Raw genomic sequence first — 14,263 nt, forward strand, 5'->3', positions numbered from 1 at the left:
CTGAAAGAGAGGGAAGTAATCTCTGCAAGGGATAAGGTGGATTCAGATTCCTTCCCCCTGGAGTAAGGGAAGAACCTTACACAAACCTGCGACAAAGCCTCGATTGAGCCCTATGTGAGATGTATATTAACTTTTGATACAGCAGGCGAGGTGCAATGCTGTAAGCAGCAGTGCAAAAACCCGTGGTAGCCAAAAGCTTTTGCCCTTTTAATGTTAAAAACATTGCACCCAACAATTTAGCTCTGCTGAGTGGACCACAGGTAATGAGATTTCTTTCTCCTGAACAGTGTGTGCCTCAAGCTGCTGTTAAACTCATTTTTTAAATACAGCATTTTTGATTATTTCCTATTCACTTGATATGTTACCAAAATAGATCCAGTCTTCCCCTGTTTTAGCCTCTGCTAAAACCCTCAGATCAATCTTCTCCCACAACAAAAAGTATGTGGAATTGGCTAAAAAAGAAAAATTCCTCTTCTCACAACACTTAAAAAAAATAAACAACCCCTCTTCTTTTTTGCTTAAAAAAAAAAAGAAAAGAAAAAGCACGTAAAGAACTCTGTTAAACTGCGGCTGTCCAGCGGGCTCCATCCTAAATGAGATCTGTAGTATCCCTTTAACCATTGCTTTACCACACCTTAGTTTAATTGATTAATCCTCCAAAAATAGTTGCAGAAAGAGGAAGCGACTGGGAAGGCTGATGACAGCAATACACACGACATCATTTATTTTGATCTTTCAGAAAGTCTTGCCTGGAGCCTGCAGCTGAAAGTCTGAGCTTTAAGGATTCAGGGGGTAGGACATGGAAATGATAAAATATATGGTTTCAAATAGAAAACTGAGCATGAGAGATCAGTTAACAGTGTGTCCAGCTGTGGGGGGAGGGTGGGAAATAGGGGTCAGGATGAAAGCCTTTTCCTCTTTTTTATTCTGAATAAATGACCCACAGAAAGAGACAGAGAGAGAGAGTGAGAGCGCACAGGTAAACTAGCTGAACTTGCAAATGCTGATGGCACTAAATCAAATAAGGGCAAATGCAAATTTACATCCATGCTTATACACACATATAATGGCAGTTATATATGCAAACCAGAGAGAGAGAGAGAGAGAGAGAGAGATTGTAATGGGTTATACTGGCCCTTTAAGCCCAGAAGGGTAAATCTCAGGGGCCAGGCCACCCCATTCCAGGCATTCTGCAGTAGACAGAGACTCAGGGACCAACAGAGGCAGATGCTGAGAGAGAGGAAGCAGTCCCAGGGTAACAGCTGGTGTCTGGAAAACTCCATGCTAGGGTTCTCCTCGGCGTCTGGGACCAAGAGCCTTGTGGGATAAGGTGGGGTAGGGTTTCTTTTCTCAGCCAATTAGGAAAGTTCTGGGAAAGATGGTCACATATAATGTGCCTCTTCCTTCAGAATGGGGAGAGACTGCTTGCCTGCTAATCTCTCCCTGGCCAGAGAGAATGAGACTGAATTGCTGCCTCCAAGCAGTGGAGGAGTGTCAGGAAAACTGTGCCCAACACTGATGCCTAAGGAGAGGAGAACACTTTGCTGTGAAAGGTTTTTTTCCAGGTTTCATTTCTCTGAGTGGCTTTGTAGCCAGTGTGGATGGAAGCAGTTGAAAAGGCTGGCTCTGGTTCTCAGCGTGATACATCGCGATAAACCAAACACAACTCCTAATGGTAAAAAAACACAGTTTGATGCAGACCGTTATCCCATTATGTACAGCATGAAAAGACTGAAAGGACATACAAAGGCATTGTAAATGCCTTGCATGGTGCATGCACAGCGGTGCTATTAACATTCATGGAATCTGTGTGGGCATCAAGAGAGGGCACTCCTGAGTGAGGGCAAAGGAGATGAAATGGAACGGAAGCGGGAGTTGTGTAGGCTCCTGAAGAGAGCAGCCTAACTATCCAATTAAACAACGTGTCTGGCTTGGTGGCTCCTTTGGGAATTTTGTCCCCAAAATCACCGGAAATGGCCCTTAGCTGGGTGACAGAGCACCTGTGCGACTCTCTAGCAAGTCCTCCAGATGACTCCTGAAGCAGGGTTTGGCTCGGTGAACTCACACTCCAGCCCTCCTCATCATGAAGGAAGGGCTCTATGAAAGGCAGCCTTTATAGGGGGAAAGCGAGATAGGGGGAAAGTGCGGATCAGAAGATTCAGTGGACATGACTTACCCCCTCAGAGGTGAAAATGTTGGAAACTGACAAAAGCCAAGGAACCTCTGAAATAAAATACTGAAAGTCCCCCTTACTCTGCTCTGTTGCACCTAAGTCCTGCAGGGAGAGATTTCAAAGGCCATCCTTACCATACAGCTTAGAGAAAATAGAATAATAACGGGACAAAATTCAGCATCAAGTCTGAATCGCTTGTCTTGTATTCACTTACGTTAGAGCCTTAGTAGCATTTTAATGCTGACTCTTCATGTGTACATTCATCTTCCTTCTTAATGTGCAGCTAGATTAAAAAATAATAATAATAAAAACTCTGCTATGAAAGTGAATTGGCCACAATAAATTGAAATTCTGTTAATCTATTACGGCCTCTTGTGTCATGTGCCTAGGACTAGAGTCTGATCGTACACTAGGTTTATGCTAGTATAACTCCGCTGACTTCAATGGGATTATTTCTTATTTAGGATCTGTTACAAAACCTATTGAAATCAATGGAAAGACCCTCCCAGACATCAATTGGCCTAGGATCAGACCCTTAAACCAACATAAGTGGGATCAAAATTAGGTCTTTGGTGTATGCAGTTACAATCTTTATGAGAATTAGCTATTCTATAAATGGCTGAGAAAGTTAACTTTGAAAAAAAAATGAAGTGTATTCCCTGTGGAAGCTGGCCAGCCTGACAGCACTGGAAACTGAATGTCCCTAACCACAGAGCAGGCAAAGTATGGAGAATGCCACTCTGAGCCCATTCTGCCATTGAGCTCTGATCCTGTTCTGGGAGACCACCTGGAGTGCTGAGAAATTAATTTGTGCCTTCATGCCTCTTTAATCCTGGGCCTCGCTGCCAAAGGTGTTATGTTATGAGGGTGTTTTTTCTGATGTGAACATATGTATGCTAGAAATTGGACTGAGACCACATAGGTCACCGAAGATCAAAGCTGCATTTTGAAGCATAAGCTTTCGTGAGCTACAGCTCACTTCATCGGATGAAGTGAGCTGTAGCTCACGAAAGCTTATGCTCAAATAATTTGGTTAGTCTCTAAGGTGCCACAAGTACTCCTTTTCTTTTTGCGAATACAGACTAACACGGCTGTTACTCTGAAACCTGTCATTTTGAAGCAGTGACACAGAAGTAAAAGACTCCCGATCTCATTACCTGTCCCTTGAGCCATCTGGTCTCCCATCTCAGCCATTTCACTTCATCTTTTCCAAATGCCAAAAATGATTAGCCCCTAATATGAAGTACTGGCTTTTCAAATGGACTTTACAGCCACTTTTGTGCGATCTGAGTGCAAACTAAAGAATTACAATACACAGAGTCGGTCATAGCAAAAAGTTTTTCTGATGACATTTAGGGTGAATAAATGACTCCGGGACTTGGAGGGAGGAACAGAAACTGAATTCCAGATGGTTGGGAAAGCAGAAATGAAATAGCAAACTCCTACTGTAGGGCGGGACCAGGAATCCAAGATATGGGGAACATAGAAGTTGGGGAATGTGCGGTTATGAGGTCAGAAAGCTGGGCTGGAGACAGTCCACAAATACGTTTGAAAACTAGGAGAGCAATTGGTTGTGAGATTCGGAGATAGTACACGAGGGTGACATGGAAGGGGTGTGATAATATGGGCTCTGACTGAGCCAGGTACATAAGTATATGCCTAACTTTAAGAATGGAAGTTGTCCTGCTGAAATCAATGGGACTACTCATGGTGTTAAAGTTAAGCATGTACTTAAGTACCTTGCTGAACCTGAGCCATACTGAGGTCTCGCTTTCTTGAGTTCAGCATCCTGCCTGTCCCCTACCCTCTAGGGATTTAGTAAGCCCTAAGAGGACATAAGATCATGAGCGTCAAGAAGAAAGTGATTAAGGCAGGAATAAGGGATTCATCAGCAGTTATATGCTGGGGGTGAGGAGAGGCAGAAAGACCCCTTTACGCACCATGGAAATGTGCAAGAAAACATAAGCAGAGACAATAAAAGGGAAATGCAGAAGAAAACAGTTGAGATCAAGATTCCTACCTTGGGGGTAAAGTTAAGGGCTCCATGAAGGACAGTGATAACAGCCAGGGACTATCATATAAGCTAGCAGACAGGAAGTATGAGGAAATTAAGTCATATACTGTACTAGTCTGGTAGTTTTGAATTCTGACACTATACTTGCAAAACATAATATGAAAAAGTATAAAGAAAGGACAATGGCCCATTTCAAATCCACCTAAGGGAGTGAGCACCCAATTCCCATTTCAATTATCTTAGCGACCTCTGGAAATCTCACCCGAATCCCAGCACTGGCCCTGTACATGCAAGTTTTTTAAAAGGTCTATTAGAGCCAGCATTTGCTTTATCCCTCCTTTCCACAGTGCTGACCTGGACTTTGGTTGGCCTTGCCCATTAGGAGGCAGAAGGGTCAGTCAGTCATGAGATGGTTGGGGTGACTAGATGAGGATTGAGTTGCTCCTCTGAGAAAAGAGAAGCAGGCAAGATTACTCCTGTCATATTGGGGGCTTTGCACCCTGGACCATTGAATACTTTTAAAAGTCGTGAGTAACTATTTTAGAGACTTGGGGTCCTATTACAGTCAATGAGAGTTTTGTCAATACAGTCAGGATTTCACTCGTGGTCTTATAGTAGCGCAGGTTTTTGTCTTGAACAGAGACAAAATTCCACCAAAGATGCTTCGTTGGCCCCATTTAGCATTGAAGAGGATTGGACATTCAAACTGCATCAATCCCTGCCACGGGCCCTTTCACTGACAGAACAGCCTGTGAGAGCATTCAGAGTAAACATGACAGTATCTCCAGGTCTTTGTAGTCACAGAGTGTAGTATGAAGAAAAGGAGGACTTGTGGCACCTTAGAGACTGACCAATTTATTTGAGCATGAGCTTTCGTGAGCTGTAGCTCACGAAAGCTCATGCTCAAATAAATTGGTCAGTCTCTAAGGTGCCACAAGTCCTCCTTTTCTTTTTGCAAAGACAGACTAACACGGCTGCTACTCTGAAGAGTGTAGTCTGTTGTTGTAGTCACGTTGGTCCCAGGATACTAGAGAGACAAGGTGGGTGAGGTAATATCTTTTATTGGACCAACTTCTGTTGGTGAGAGAGGCCAGCTTTTGAGTTTAGGGAGAGCTCTTCTTCAGGTCTGGGAAAGGGACTCTGAACGTCACAGGTAAATAATGCTAGGAGGCGTAATCATTTCACCACTGAAATCCAGGGCGAGTGTGCTACAAGAACACCCAGTCATCTTCTGGCACCATTAGAGTGTGTTTGGGTTACGAGGCTGCAACTTGCATCTTATCTAGTAGCCACACAAGATGAAATGAGACATGAAAGCTGTGGAGAAAGGGACAGAGAAAACACATAAGTGAGCGGAGATTTGGGAATGAAAAGTAAGGAAGGCAAGTGAGGTGGGACAAAGGAATAAAGATGTATGGAGAGGAGGAAGGAAAGGAATGGAAAGAAAGAAACAGAATGGGTACAGAGTAGAAAAGAAGAAATGGGAGATATAGAATGTGTTATAAACAGGAGTGTATTTAGCAATTTGAAATGCATACACACCGTGGCTGGTGTATTGCCCATAACCTTGCAAGCTACAGCAGCCATTAAACACCACACAATCATTAACGCAACAGATGCCACCAGAGATACCTAGCAGGGTGTTAATATAATGCCTGATGAAGACACCACCTGCTAGTTTGGCATGGTGACCCAGGAAAGATAGACAAGTCCTAGTGATTTTGCATTATTTAATAAGGCATCTATTGCTCTCTCAACACACAGATTACCTTTATGGGAATTATACACATCAAAGGTGAAACAGAGACATAAGCCCAAAATCTCTATGGGTGTAAACAGGCAAAAATCCATTGAAGTCAATGGAGTTGCACCCATTTACACCAGCAGAGAATCTGACCCCTAAATATTCTATTCTATCTATCTATGTAGGGTATTGAGAGGATTTCTATCTTTATAGATCCTAGACGCCAAGGGCTTCTTGCTCACACTGGTGTAAACCTGGAGTAACTGCAGTGATGTCAATGGAATTATACTGGTGGGAGAGGAGAATTGGCTCCTACATGGTTGCTACAGAAAGGTATTTTATGGAGAAAAGAACAGTTTGCTCCCCTGTTTTTATATTGAAAACATCATAGCAATAAAACTGATGTGTATTATTATTCATTATTTAATACTGAGAAGTGTTGCAGCCCTTTACAGACATGCAGGAGAACATGCTCCTACCCCAAGGAGCTAAAGGTTGCATTGGCAACTTGCAATCCAGCCCCAGGAAGAGCTAGCATGCAGGTGTGTTTTCCCAGAGGCACAGCATGGACTGAGACTCACAATTCACTCCCTCCTTCCCCCTTGCTCCATGAGAAGTAAGTTGTACCAGTTCCTTTCTAGGCACAGTTTACTTCCCCCTCTGCACTGGCTTAGATGTGCTGGCTAGCATGTTGGGGATGAAGCTAAGACTGCCCACTTTGCACATATCTGCATGGTAGGGGCAGTAGCAATCTCCTGGCAGCTACTCTCCCTGCCATGTTACAGGTAGCCTGTGCAGGGTCTTAAGGGACTTTTATATCCCTTTACTTCTCTGCGTGGGCCCATAACCAGAGTCAAGACCTGGCCCTAACCAAAGACGCAAAGCAGAGATTCAGGGAGAGAGTTATGTTATCTTCTGACCTTCTTTTAACCCTTGCTTCTTTGCTTATTTTTTATTTTAACACAAGGTAACTGTAGCACCTTCCCCCATCCATCTCCTCCCTTGGCCTTATTCCCTCAAACCTTGCAGAGTCATCTCTGTGCTTTGCCTCCTCCCAGTTTCATGGAAGAATTCAGTCATGTGGATAACAGAATTATTTATCATCCTCTCCCTTTCCAGGATAACTTGCTGCTTATGGAAAGCACTGAGGAGCACGAGGGATCACACTACAGTTAAACACAGACAGAGCTTAAAGGATAATATCCTCTCATCGATTTTTACACCGCTCTCCTCATTGATTTCCAACAGGGAAGGAATTCAGCAGGTAGATCGATGGCAGGATCTATTAGTCAAATGTCACCCATTTAAAGGTGAACAAATGCTGAATTCTACAAAGCCAAGGGAGGATGCTGGGGGTGGCTCATCTTTTGCAGAAAAATAGGAAATCCACTTTTGGTGCAGATCTGAGTAGAGAATGTATCCTTTCTGATATGTGACACTTCAGCTATGCTGCTTAGTCTGCTGATTTATAAATAGGTAACACAGGCCACAGGACCAAGGCAACAAGGATCGAGACAACCACATGTGACATAGTTGAAATACTTTGAATATTTTATGCTTCTTTACAAGTTTGTTAACAGCACTTTGTGATACGGCAATCCTAACACTCACCGGAATATCCATTCATGTTTTTGCTAGGAAAAACGGAAGTGTGTGGGGTCAAGGGTCTGGAATGGGGCCCTTGACAGTGAATAGGATTTAGGCTCCTAAGTGCCTGCCATTTGAAAATGAAATTTAGGCTCCTAAATCTGTTAGGTGTTACAGCGCTGAGCTCAGCAATGCCTAAATACATCTTAAAATCAGGGCCTACGCGGCTGGATTACCAGCTTGTCAAATGGATATAAAGGGGCAGTGTTGGATTTAGAAAGTGCTTTGAGTAAGATGCTAGAGAAGGGCAAAGTATTCTTACTCACATTATTGAGTTGTATGACTCAGCAGCTCTTATGCAGAACGCCCCATTGAATTCAGTGCCGAAGAACTGACGGCACGAGCCATTGTTATTATTTATTGCGTTGTGTGTCTAGTTTGGACTGAAATGGGCAGTGTTATCGTGACACACAATGTAATCATTTGAGAGTGAATGTCTCACAACAGCTAGAAAGATGGATTAAGAGACGATTACCTTCAGAAGGACTTTGTTGTTGGCCCCAATCCGGCAAAGTATTGGAGCACATACTTCATTTTAAGTAGAGGGATTCCATTGGGGCTACTCCTTTAAGTAAAGTTAAGCGTGTGCAGTTTTGCAGGATTGGGAACTTTGGGCTAGATCTTCAGCCACAGCAAATTGACTTACTCCAGCTGAGAATCAGGCCCCTATGCTTTTAGAAAAAGCCAAAATATGCTTCCAAAAGGGAGATGTGTAGCGGTGAGATGCGCAGCAGTGTTGTAATTGTATCCTTTGAATTACCATCTCCCCATCTCTGCATGTTGCCTTAGGATCAGTGGATCAAAGGGCCAGAGATCCAACTAGGGAATTTCACAGTCACGACAAACATCTCCAACTCACCACAAATTAGCCACTTCCACGATAATGCTTGTTGTCCCTGTTAATTCAGAGTCCGTGGACCTGATCCTGCAGCCCTTACGTGTGCAGTCCCTCCTTCAGGGGGGCTATTCACGTACAGATGACGCAGCTCCGCTGAGTCACAGGGTTGCATGGATGCAGGAGAGTAAGAATTTGGGCTTGCAGCTTTAGACTTTTAGGCAAGAACTGTCATACTATGTTTACATGGTCCTAGCACAACGGACCTGAGCTGGGTCAGGTGCTACCAAAATCCAAATAATAAGAAATAATATTGCAGTTTTATGGCAGATAGCAGGGCTGAGTTACATCCTGGAGTCAAATCGAAATAAGAATGATGGTGTTTCTCACTGACTTTGCACGGGTATAAATGACGACACAAGCAGCATAGCTGTGGCTGATCAGGCCCCAGGGTGTAAGATATATTTACCTCCTACAACTATATTTTATATCTTAAACTGTGTTGGCACTCTTACAGGTATTCAGCTAAGTGCGCTAAATATCAATGACAAAGTACAGCGCACTTTTAATAGATCTCTCCAATAAGCATGTTAGTTTGACTTGCTGTCATTCCATTGTTCTGTGGAGAAGGGGAGCAGGGAACAGCTTAATATGCCACCAGAATCGTGTGCTGGTATGCAAATAGCTTGGTTTAATGCCAAACAATGTATCTCACTATCCAGTCTGGCAACCCGGCCAGTTCATACACTCAGTCCTGAAGGTGAACTTCATGTCACCCAGCAGTGACTGCTACCCACCTTGTCTCTAGGGTGGAAATATTATTTGCATATTATACAAATCCTGCCCATAGCCTTCTATGTAACAAGGGTTTGATCCTGTTCCCATGGAGGTCGATGACAAAATGCCCATTAATTTCAATGGAACAAGTACAGGCTCTGAATGCAGATACCATCCCATTAGAAAAGACACTAGTCCATCTCCATAAACACTTTGACTTAAAATACAGGAGCAGGAACAGGTTGTTCAGGCCAGAAGATCTCTGTACATTCATTGGATAGATCATGTGAATATTCAATGGACTCCTCCTTACTGATCGCTTTTTCTTACCAAAACATTTCCATTGATTTGCATGTGTGATTTTTCGAAGTACCTGTCTCCCATGAAAGTATCTGGAATGCTGTGCAAAATGATAATAAACAAAACAGAGCTCAGCCCAGAACAAATAGGCCAACAGAAGAGCCCAAAAGAAAGGGCTGAAAAGGGAGGCACAAATATCCATAGGTGTAACAACTGGAAGAGGGCAAAAATTGTCCTTGTTTGCTCTCTTCAGTTCTTGTGCGGTCCCTCGTCACAGGCCGCATTTTAAAAAGGGGTGACCTTCCACACTGTGCACTTGTAATTTTTTTGCCCATAAACCTGCTGCAGACCGTGAGCCTGTCTCTATCTGACGACAGGCACAAATCAGGCAGTCAACAGTACTGGTAGGTAAGATGATTTGCGCATGTAATTTATTTATGCAGACTCAAAGCTACAGGAGCAAATTTTGAAGAACCAAACAATGTGCCCCTGGAGAGGGAGGACAGGCCTCAGTCCATCTGAAAACACAGGCTAAAGAAATGAGTGTTCAAAGTCTGACATCCTTCTCCTTTTAAGAAATGGATGAGCTGCCTTTTAAATGCACTCTTTATTTAAAGCCATTTGCCTATGTTGCTTTCCAGATTGTGCTTTTTAGATTCTGTCCATGGCTTTTATAAATGTTTGGGATTGTTGCTGAAAGACCTGGGATCCTATTCTCTGAGACTGCTCCTTACGGTCTATTTCTGGAGCCATGATGCTTTCTGCTCTAAGTAATTTTGCATCTGCTATGTGACAGAGCCTTTGTTACAGAATGTGCCCAGTAAAATGGTTTAGACAGTGACTTGCCTAAGGGTTACTTCCAATGTTGGTCTCCTTTCGCCTTCCGTAAAACAAATCGGCCATCCAAAGAAGAACAAACAAAACACGTGACTAATATTTTTATCATTTTTTTTAACATGATTAAGAAGCAGACAAATCCCCAAACTGAAAATCAATGTGTACACTAATCTGGGAGGTTTTGCAGGGTTAACTTTCACATTTGATGACAAAAATACAACCTTGTTTGTCAGGCAGTCAGATGCCAGAGCAATGTAGAAATCAAATCATTAGAGTAGCTGCAGCCAGCTGGTCGGTGGCCATTTTAAAATTGTCCTAACTCCCACCTGCTGCCCCCAGCGCTTCCTTTAGCTCTTTCTGGCTAACTTGTCGGAAGCCAGAGATGCCTGCCCTTCCACTCCTCCCCTTTGCAGCTTCTTCCTGCGCTCTCCTGCTGTGAGACCACTTCCCTCCCAAACCCCGTCACAGCTCCTTGGCCTCTCTCATCAGCAGCCAAGGGCAAACTTTGTAAAAACATGATTTGGTTTCATTATACCAGTTGACCTAGCACTGTTTATACTCACTTAGCCTGAACTGGTTTAAAATAGGGTTTGAACTGGGTACAGCAGAGATGATTTGGGCCACAGTATCAAAAGAACTTTATATTCAGCGCAGGACTCCATTGTGCCAGGTGCTGTACAAACGCAGAACAAAAAGATCATGTCTGCCCCCAAAAGCTTACAAACTAAGTAAAAATATAACTCATAACTCTTGTGTTTTCTGAAGTGTGTAGAGTAGCTGTTGTCCCTAAAAGCCAAAAAAGTGTCCTACTTAATGCAATGGCGTCTTATAATTTGCACTAATCCTCATTCACACCCATTAAAACTCCTACATCATCCCTCTCTACATATAAATAGATATAGATATTGTATAAAACTATAGTAATCCACCTATGGTACACTTACGTACAGTAGACTTACATGGACGATGCCACTGAAAACTCTAGTGCATTGTATATTACTTTTATGTGACATTTTTCCATATAAAAGTGTCCTAGCCTGTTAGTAAGAATTCTTAAACACAACCTAGGGATTTTCATATAGAAGGCTACTTAGATACAGAATTTCCTTCATAAGCATAGAAATAACTTTTCAGAGAGGAATAAAACTGCATGCAGAAGTTTCTGCAAGCTAGGCTCTGATCATTGGACTCTTTTGGCTCTTACATATTTTGCCCCATTATCAAATATTTGCAATGAACCATATAAACAGTCATGTGTAAAATGCCTCCAGAGGAAGGATGCCCATCTGATCATCATGATAGATTTAAAAACGATGCAGATGCCGTAAATTTTTCATGAAACGACGCATACAAGAAATAGGAAAGACTTCTTATCACTAGATAACAGCTAAAATTACTCCTGAAGTTGGTTTTTACTAAAGGTTCAACTCTTTAAGGAGTTACCACTGAATATCCAGCCAATTATGTTTCTAGATAAACATTAGCCAATGAACTAATGAGGGGGAGGAATAATTGCTCAATGAGATTTGCATCGTTAGACTCTTCCCAACCTTTTAGGGACAGCATTGTTATTATTGCTATGGCAACACTGACCACAGGTTTGAATGTAACCCCCACAAATGATTAGAAGAAATTATACAGTTTAAATTTAAGTCATCACTTTTCCGCTTGGGTGATGTCACCCTCTCCCCCTCCCAACCAGGGATGGTAACCCACAATCCACCCTGCACGACTCCGTATCTGGATCACTCTGCTGGTTGTAGCACTGTGTTATACAGACGTACATCTGTGTGCGCTGCAAGGTGGCCCTTGAATCGTCCCTTATCAGGAGACATTGGGAAATGGTTGCACACTGGCTCCGTGGATTTCCATCTCCAGAAAAGACCCCCCTTTTAAGTGCTTCCAAATCTTTCAAGGTGTTGTGTTTTGTTGGTCCTGAAGACCACCCAGTGAGCCTATATGACCTCATGAGAGAGCAGTAACCGCACTTGAAAGGCCACTTCTGTTCTGGTGGCAAGTCCTATGCAATTGCAAAGTGCCCATTAAAGCACAGGTTGTTTCCTAGAAGCATGCCCAAGCCAGTAGCACGTAAACCCCTTCGGGGGCTCTGGAAAGCATTCCCTTTTGAAATGCTGCAGGAAACACCGAGATGAAAGGATAAGTCTCCTGGCTGTGCAGTTACAGTCTATTGTCTTCCATGAAGGAGAGTTATCACTCCTCAGTTGTGTTATTGCAGTTAATCCACTTAAAGGCTATTGGATTTGCAGATGAGCTGAATTCTTTGCTCCTGCTATTAAGATGCTTTGTTGAGACGAGAAAGGGCTGTTATTTCAATCACAATGAGTTCAGTGAGATGTCAGGGTGCAGGGGACACCTTGTGCCCGTTTACAGGGGGGGTATTTTTTTTTTTGCCCCCAGGAGGAGGCTAGAAACGCCTTTGATTTGAGCACTCAGAGAAAGCGCCCAAATCCCAGGCCAATTATTAATTGTTAACGAGTTCGCTCAATCCGGAGTGTCATAAGAACACTTGCCCCAGGCGATCGGTTGTGTAAACGGTGGCCAAGGAACCCTGCCCTGCAGCTCCATGGCATACAACGCGGAAAGGAGGGGCTGAATCAATAGGATACGGGTTTAATATGTAACCGAGTCGGCCCTTGAATAAGGGGCAGGGCACAAAACAGCTGCTGCGCGTTGACTTTGAACCTTTCCACGGGAGAGAGCTGCTCAAAGTCAAGCCACCCCTGCGCGCCCAGACAGACACACACCCAGGGCGCAACAAGCAGCTGCTCCAGCCCGTGGCAGTCTCCCGGCTGCTGCACGATGGCCCCAGCTCCCTATCCACCGCCTGCCTTTCGCAGGGGGGATTGGGGAGTGAGGCGGGGGCGAACATGTGCCCACCCCAGTGACCTCCCCCTCCCCACGCGATCACGAGCGCCTGGACTGCAGCAGACCGGGAAGAGCGCGCGGCGCCCGGGGAGGGAACCTTGCACTTCATGCGTGTGCAAAGGAAAAAGGGGGTGGGAGGGGAAAGGTGCCGCAGGCGTAGGGTGGAGACGACGGGGAAGTTCTGGCTCTGCTGGCTGGGGAACCCCCCCCCCAGCCACTGCTCCCCTCCGAGGCAGAGACACACCCACCCCCCCAAGAGCTATTGCAAGCGCTTTCCTCTGAGCTTGGCATTCTCCGAGCAGCAGGACAATAGTGTTTCCACCCCCACAATATTTGCAAGGTGGGGAAGGGGACCATGTCAGGACCCATTAATAATCTCCTCCTTGCCCACTTGTACGGGAGAAACTCAGCTCGCTCTGCCGCTTAGCTGTCTCCTTGGAGTGACGCGACGTGACCCTCCCCAGGCAGCCCTTGGGTTTTTGGCGGGGGAGGGAGCGTATCAGGAGGTTGCTGAATAATGGCGATTTTCCTTTGCCTTATAAGCGAGACAAGGTGGATGCTTTTAAGGTTGCAGCCTAGATCTGCGCAGAAGCTCTCTCAGCCCTTCCCTGTGCGTTGGAGCTGCTGGCTCATCCCTCCCTCCCAGTGCCGCAGAGGTGACAGGGTTTGGGCTGGCAGCGGGAGGGGGCAAATAGCCCCCTCCCCCGGTTTTGCAGGGTCTCTTCTTTCCCCGGTGCGGGGCTCAGTTGCCAGGTGGCTTTGCAGCGTGCGAGGTTGGAGACTGCCGCAGGAAGCCCCCAGCCCCTCCCACTACTTGTTGTTTGCTGCCTGGAGTACTCTGGGGGGGGGGGGGGGGGGGAGAGGGAGGCGCATGGGGTGGGAGGGTGCCTGTGCTATATTCTCCTCCCCGGGATTATTTCACACTCCAGACAGCTCAAGAACCCTGCCTGGGAGTTCCGATTCCTCGCTCCGATCGGCAGAGCCGGTGCCGGCCCCCCGGGGATTTAAACCTGGCCTGTCTCCCGTGCAAAGTGGGGAAGAAACTGCACC

This window comes from Lepidochelys kempii, chromosome 10, assembly GCF_965140265.1.
Source record: "Lepidochelys kempii isolate rLepKem1 chromosome 10, rLepKem1.hap2, whole genome shotgun sequence".
NCBI classification, from domain to species: domain Eukaryota; kingdom Metazoa; phylum Chordata; order Testudines; family Cheloniidae; genus Lepidochelys; species Lepidochelys kempii.